Source organism: Pygoscelis adeliae, unplaced genomic scaffold, assembly GCF_000699105.1.
Source record: "Pygoscelis adeliae isolate BGI_AS28 unplaced genomic scaffold, ASM69910v1 Scaffold22, whole genome shotgun sequence".
Classification (NCBI taxonomy): domain Eukaryota; kingdom Metazoa; phylum Chordata; class Aves; order Sphenisciformes; family Spheniscidae; genus Pygoscelis; species Pygoscelis adeliae.
In genome coordinates, this window is record NW_008824350.1 from 2655555 (window position 1) to 2663611 (window position 8057).

The 8057-nt window shown below is 42.0% G+C and overlaps 1 pseudogene; it reads left to right on the plus strand.

Moving 5' to 3' along the window:
* Positions 1–8057, plus strand: part of LOC103912810 — a 42055-nt pseudogene that overhangs the window by 29340 nt on the left and 4658 nt on the right.

Consider the following 8057-nt stretch of genomic DNA (forward strand, 5'->3'; position numbering starts at 1 on the left):
GGTGGCCTTTGGCAGACCCCCACTGTAATGTCACCTGTCCCTGCCTTCCCTTTAATTCTGACCCATAAGCTCTCGGTCGGCTCCTCATCCATCCCCAGGCAGAGCTCCATGCACTCCAGCTGGTCATTGACATAGAGGGCGACAACCCCTCCTTGTCTCCCCTGCCTGTCCTTCCTAAAGATCCTGTATCCCTCCATCCCAACACTCCAATCACAGGAGCCATCCCACCACATCTCCATGATGCCAATAAGGTTGTAGACCTGCAGGCGTGAGCACGTCTCTAACTCCTCTTGTTTATTCCCCATGCTACGTGTTTTTGCATAGAGGCATTTAAGTTGGGCCCCTGATGAAGCTGTCTTACTGGCTGGAGTTCCTTTGTGCTGCTCTTCAGCACAAAAAGCAATGGTCTATTGCATCTGATAAGAATCTGGTTCAGATGGCAGGAAGTACCACTCCTTCTAGTTTTTTGCTGGTCTGTGTTATTGGTTTTGCAACAGAGCACTGAAAATATGATGTTTGAGATGATGGATTTCATGTCCTAATGCACAGCTGCTTGGCAGATGAAATGAAGTATTTCTTACTCCTTCTATGCCCCATTATTAATTCAGTTTTTTCTTCTCCTTGCAGACTGGTGGCATGCAGCATCTTTATTATTTTATCAGTGCTGTAACTTTCTCTTTTCTAATCAGTGATGTCTCTCTCCCTTCTCAGACCATGTCACTAAATGCATGTATTTTGGGATTGAACAGGTACCTGTGGTGGCAATCATGACAACAGGTGGTGGAACCAGAGCTCTGACGGCCATGTACGCTCACCTGCTCAGTGTGCAGGAACTGAATGTCTTGGACTGTGTCTCATACATCACTGGTTTATCTGGCACAACATGGTAAGACCAAGATAAGCAAAGTCTTCATAGGAATTTTCTATATGTGATGTCAAGAAGTGATCTGAAGAGTTGTATCACCTTTACTATCAAGAAAGGACATTCTTTTTCTGCTGTGGCTTTTTCTTGTTTCCATTGGTGGGTATTTGCCAGCATTTGGAATTAATTCAGTCCCAATTAAACATGTGGACGATACCACACACACGTGCTTTTCATGTAAATCAAGGCATGATAACTTCCCAAAGCTCTGCTTCAGAACTCACATTTCTCCTTGTGTTTCTTTATTATTTTTCTTTAGGACCATGTCAAACTTGTATGAAGATCCTGACTGGTCCCAAAAGGATCTTAAGGAAACACTCAATGATGCCCGAAAGCAAGTGCTCAAAAATAAGTTCTTTACGTGTTTTGCCCCCTATCGTCTGAAATACTATTTGAAAGAGTTGTGCCAGAGGGAACAGGAAGGACATCAGATATGTTTCACAGATCTATGGGGACTCATCATTGAAACCATGTTACATGAAAAGGTACAATAGCAGCACCTTTCTCTTCAGATTTGCATGTTTAGTGAATATAGAAGTGAGGGTAGACAGTAAGTTAAAAAATGGTTGAGACTGGAAGGGACCTCTGGAGGTCATCTTGTCCAACAGCCCTGCTCAAGCAGGGTCAGCTAGAGCTGGCTGCCCTGAACCATGGGCTTTTGAGTATCTCCACAGGTGAAGACTCCGCAACTTCTCTGGGCAACATATGCCAGTGTTTGACCACACTTACAGAAAAGGGTTTTTTTGCTTGCTTGTTTGTTTGTTTGTTTGTTTTCCAGATAGATGCCTAAAGCATGTGCCTTGGCGGTATCATTCCTTGTGTTTGTTGGCTGTATTATGCAGATCTTAACGCCACACCTGGTAGAGAAAGGGTGGGAATAAAGAGAAATAACAGGAAACTTATAGTATGAACCACTTTAAAATGAATTCACATGTAAATATTTAAATGAAAATCCTGTTGTTCTTTTAGAAGAGCTGCACAGTGTGACAAGGCAAAGAAAAATCACAAACCCAAACCCAAAGACAGTATCTCTCAGTTGTTAATGGGAGTACATCACCCTGTAAACATTTCCACCACAAAGCGATGTTCAGGCTCTATTTTAGTATTCATGAATATTTCCTTCCCAATAGGATATTTATACCTAAGAAAGAGAAAACATTCCCCCTGTAATACAAATAACTCCACACACATTCAAATTTCTACTGCCTGAGCACAGCATAGTGCGAGAGGCTCCCTGTGGGTGGCTCAGCAGGGAGCTGTGAGTGCCCCTGCAGTGCCACCACCCTGTCCCCTGGACCAGCACCACCCGAGGGAAGCCCAGTGGCACAGCCATCCCTCCAAGGGCTGCTCCAGCAAGGGGGAGCACCTGCAGCTCTCCTTGGAGGAGGATCAGAACTCAGCACCCTCTCAAGCCTTGGCACAGCTCCCAAACCATCGTGCCCTTTCCACCCTGCCTGACTATGCAAGATGCTCCACAGCAGAAGCAGTAAGGGTCAAGGCTCACTGAATATTAACTCTGTCTGAGGCTTGGCTCTGTCACAGGTCTGAGGAAAAGATTATTTTCTGGGCAGTCAGGGCAGGGCTTACTCTTTCTGAATGAAATGTTTTGTGCCAAGAGTGCTTTTCAAATATTTCCAGACATTTTCCTGAAATAAATAATGTGAATAGCAACATTTTCTTCCTACCATTGAAATCTCAGATTTTTTTCAGCATATGAACTTAACTTAGGACTACTTGTGTGCTGAAGTGCTGGGGTTGGGGAGGGTCAGAGATGATAGCACCTCTCTCAGCTAACCTGGTGGGAAATATCCTAGGTGGAGTCCAGTATGCACTGTGTTGTCAGAGCCCAGGCTTAGATGAAGTGGGAGGCTCTTTGTGTCATCGAACTGTCCTCAGCTGCTGTCCTTCTTCAAAACAGGAGGACTCCCATAAGCTCACAGATCAGCAGCAGGCACTAAATCAGGGTCAGAATCCCCTGCCCATCTACCTCTCTCTCAATGTGAAGGATAAAATCAGCGACCAGGATTTTAGAGGTAATAATACTCCAGAATTGCATTTAATGTTTAATCCCAAGAGGGGTCAGTTTAGGACTAGGTAAAGAAATCAGTTCAATGCAGAAATCCTCTAAAGGGCCAATCCACCTAAAAGTAGAATTTGAATAGTTAAATTTTTGAACGTCTTAGTACATTCAACTGTATTCAGGATCAAAAGCAGGATGATGGAGGACATTATCATGAAATTACCTGCTAAATTACCTCAGAAATCTAAAGTTTGTAGAGAAATTTAGGTGTAAGAGGATAATTCACTCTTCATGTTCAATGCTGTGAAATGTACAGTGAATAAATGTCTGTTTGCAAAGTGTGTTAGTTAGAAATGAGTCTGCCTTAACCTGGCCAATATCATATGTTTTATTCAACTAATTTGTGCCTCTGCTGCTGTAATCAGTCTGCCTTGTGCTTTTTCTTTCAGAATGGGTGGAATTCACCCCTTATGAGGTAGGATTGCCGAAATATGGCGCCTTCATTCGTGCAGAAGATTTTGGTAGTGAGTTCTTCATGGGTCGCTTGATGAAGAAAATCCCAGAATCCAGAATCTGCTTTTTGGAAGGTGATTTGTTGCTTCGTGGAAATGTAATGTAATATAATATAATCCACCCCTGCACAAATCCCTCTTCTGAAATGAAGCAGTTAGTATATTTTTTATCTGCCAGGAGCAATATCTGGTAAAATATTAGAATTGATAACAGGTCACTATCTGCAGGATTTTTTATTTTCTCTGCAATTTCATTCAGCTGAACAGATTTATTTGATTTCATATGTGGTTATGATTGCTGACATGAGACATTCACAATACTTATATGTCTTTGTCAGGAACAAAAGTTGTGTAACATTGCCACTAAGTTAAGTCATCAGTCTCTTCTGCAACCCAAGTCTCTAAAATACAGCCTTTTACCTAGAATGTTCCTGCCACAACTAACCCTGATTAATCCTTCAGGATAACACTTTCATTTCGGAGTGCAAATAGGTCATAATATTTACCTTTTTTCCCTCTTGCATAAGAACAGCAAAAGCGGTAAGGAAATCTTTTTTTCCCTTTGCGAAAGCCATCTCTTGCCTCATTGTTCTTCCTACTTCCACCAACTGCATAAAGGAAGTTTCAGGGTTTTTTTGAGAAGTTGAAGACTATTTGCCTGTGTGGAGATTTCACTACAGCTAGTGGTGAGGTGTAAGGAAGCAGTCAGAATCTCCCCGTCCCTGGCTGCAATGTCAAACAAGGTACCCAGGTCTCCCCTTCTGTGGTCAGAAATGCCAGCAGGTCACCAGCCCCCTTCCTAAACCTCCCACCTTGGCACTTTCTTCTTCCCTTCTCTGGAGCGATGCTGGGACATTTGTGTCCCTGTTCCCTGCCAATGACTCAGAGTCCCCTCATTCAGGCAGTGTTACCTACTTCAGTGACACAGTTATTTGAAAGGTTTTCAGCAAATTCCGTTGCACCCCAGCCCCCGAACAGAGCCCCCGAACAGACCTATGACTACATAGGTCCTGCAGCTCTTTCCTGCATGGCCGAGCCCATCCCCCTGACTGCAGGCTGGCATTGCTGGGTCAGGCGATCACCAGCCTCTTCTGTCCATCACTCAGCTCCTCCCCCGAGCACCAGTTTTAGTTCTGCAGCTATACTACCAACCGTCTTCATATATCCCAATAAATTAGATTCTTTGTATATATTATGGATTCATATACCAATTCATAAAGACGTTCCCTTTTATTTGTGCACTAAGATAATGTAATGAATAAAGTTTTCTGGAGAATGCAGAAGGTACTGAAGGTCATTGTGAATGAAAATTCTTCCCGGTCTTTACCAGTTTACTTTCTGCCAAATATATCCTATGCCACAGGGATCTGGAGCAGTGTTTTTTCCTTGAATCTTATGGATGCTTGGTATATATCTGTTCATTCAGAAGACTTCTGGCACAAATGGACCCGAGACAAAATTACTGACATAGGTGGGTTATTCTTATGCCATTATGTTATTTTATTGTCTCTTTTTTTTCTTTCTTTTTCTTTCTTTTACCCTCTGTGCTGCTGTTCTCTCTCTGAATTTTTCAAAGCCATTTTGGAATTCCCTCTTCAGGGTTTCCTGTAATCCACATGGAAACCAGGAGGAAATTCATGCCATGTATTGCAGTATGGTAATCATTTCAGTTGTGTCAGAAAAGAATCCACGGGATCTGTCACAGGAAAACAAAGACAGAAGGGCCCTCATATGAGCCATTTTCAGAGCAGAAGGGTAAAACTGGAAAAAAAATATCCCTGTAGACTAGGAGAGGCTGGAGGCCTTCCCTCCTTCCCTAGCGATCCACAGTCTTCCAGTTCCTCTCTTGGAAGTTGGAGTATGGCATGAGGCTTCACAGATACAAGAGCAATCACCATCCCTGCCTCTCTGGAGTCTACAAAGCACAGATACAAACTTCAGTACTATTGCAAGCCATTTTAAACTAGTCCTAAGAATGAGATTTGCAAAACGCTACCAAATTAAGAAAGATCTGCAGGGTCAGATTTCAAGGAGAAACACACAAGACAGAGACGTAGTACAGAGCAAAAAAGATGAGAAGGAAGAGAAATGTAGCAAAGGGTGATTTATTTTATCTTCTTGCACTTGTAGGGGCTAGTTTCTGGTTGTTAAAACAAGGAGTTTGCATTTGCTAGTAAGGAATATTAATTATGTTTGTGTGGCCAAAAGATTGTGATTGTGTGGCTTTTTTATGTGTGTGGCTGAGAGATAAAATGTAACATGGAGTAGCAAAGGAAGACAGGATAAGTACAGGATATTGTAGTGGATAAAATCACAAAGAAAGCAAAGAAAATTATAGTAGATGAGATGGATTAATTTACAGTACAAACAAGGCCTTTACCACTGTGGACTGAGAAGAAGAAATGGATTTTTTCAAATCTGAAAAACTGTGAGATTTGTGGAGATCCTGGAAATAAAAAGAGAAAGAAGTCCAAGTTTTGCCAAATGTGTTAAAACAAATTATCATTGCACAGATCAACCTCAACAATGAGACCACATACAAGAACTGTTACTCCTTCTTCTGCAGATGATGAAACCCTATTCCCTGCAAGACCAAATGAGCTGGATACTCGAGTGGTTTGTCCCACTGACAGCTTTTCAGACATTTTCCGAGATGTTGCCATGTTACGTCCAGCAGCTTCAGAAATCCATAACTTCCTGAAGGGCTTTCAGATGAACAACAACTACCTGGAGAGCGAGTTTTCCAAATGGAAAGGTATGGTAATAGCACCGTGGTTTTAGTCACATTTTAAACCATCCTTGTGACAAAGAAACAATGCTTAAAAGTTTATCAAGCCAACTGCCTTTTCATTCTGTTCCCGTCCTCCAATAATATTTGAAACCTTTACCAAAAGCTGAAAATAGCTAGCAGGAGAGGCTTCAAAAATAAGTTCTTAAAAATTTCATGAAGACCGGCAACTGATAGATGAGAAAGACCCTGAGATTAGTCAACCAGCGTATGTCTGCTGATGTGACAGCCAGCCAGCCTGCGCACTTGTGGCGTGGCACTGGTGTTATCATACGCTGTCTCTTGCCCAGCCAGTACTCAAGGGATGTGTGAGGGAGCCCTGTTTCGTGTTACCGTTTTACTTATAAGTAAGATATAGCCTTTGTAACACTATTGCCTGTTACACAGTTTGGGATTTAGTGCTCAGCCTGCTACCAGGTCTTCCATGTTGCACACGGGGGTTATGCCTGCCTCGGCTGCCTACCTTAGTAGCTGTGTGCCTGTTCTCGTAGCCTACAAGGCACGAAACATCTTTAATCTTTAGTATGTTGAGACAATGAGGTGACATTTTAATCTCTTCCATATTAAAAAAAAAATAATAATAATCGACCTGATCAGAGTCACACACAAAACCAGGGGATGAAATTAACTCTATTCTCCTGAGCCCCAAGTTAATCCCTCTTAATTAGAGGAAAGCCAAAGAAATTGCAGAGTAAAGAGTGAAAAGAAGAAGCCAGATGAGGAACTGAGAAATGACTGAACTGCTGCTATCAGCTATATAGGTAGGTCTAAAACCCAAGAAAAGCTGAATTCTCTTTTTGTTAACAATTGACTTTCCTCAGCACATCTCTTGTATTGAGCACCACCCCTGAAAAAAAAAATGCTTCTTTTCCAGACTGTGAGCTTGACTCTCAGCCCAACCACCTGACAGCAGCAACAGACTGCCTCATCCTGATTGATACAGCATTTGCCTTTGCTACCAGTTACCCGCCCCTTATGAGACCAGAAAGGAAAGTGGATGTCATTTTGCATTTCAACTACAGTTCAGGTTCCCAGACAGGGGTGAGCCTCATACATTCCTCTTTACTGATATCTCTATTTCACCGCTGAGTTCCCAGAATGGCTGATCCTCTACTCATAGAAACTTTTTTTCCCCAGTATCTGGGAGGTTTAAATAAGCTAACAGTTTACCAGGGTCATATATCTTTATTGAACAGTACAAGTGTTATCAGTAAGTAAGCATTTAGTAAACTGAATCTGCCCATTTTTATGTGTAAATGTGTTTTAGCTGATTTGAAGGCAGTCAGATGTTGAATGAATGTACCTAAATGTAATTAAAAATTGTCTAAGACTTCTCAATCCCATCATACATATTCTTATGCATGGGAAAATGTACATTCAGGACAAGACAACTGTAACAATAGAAAGGTTTGATGCAGAAGGCCAGATATGCAAATAAATGCAAGCACAGTTTGTACTTAGGAATTTTAAATACATTTGAAATAAAAAGTCCTCTAAAGGCAGAGTTTTTAATACCCAGTGTGGGGTGCAGATTTTCAAATACAGGCATGTGGACCCAGATCCATCCCATTTAACTCTGGCCTTCCAGATCTTGGCTCCATATACAGTCTACAACACTGTTGGGTACGTGCCATAATCTGTCAGAACTTGGCCCCTACCCCACAAACATTCCCAGTGAAATTGGGTTTTAGTCAAATTCAGTCCAAGTGTGTCCCACATGTTCTGATGTTTTCTTTTGTTTTGTTTTCCTATTGTGGCAACTAGCCCCTGAAAGAAGCCTCTAAATACTTTGCAAAACAGAGAAATCCTTTCCCT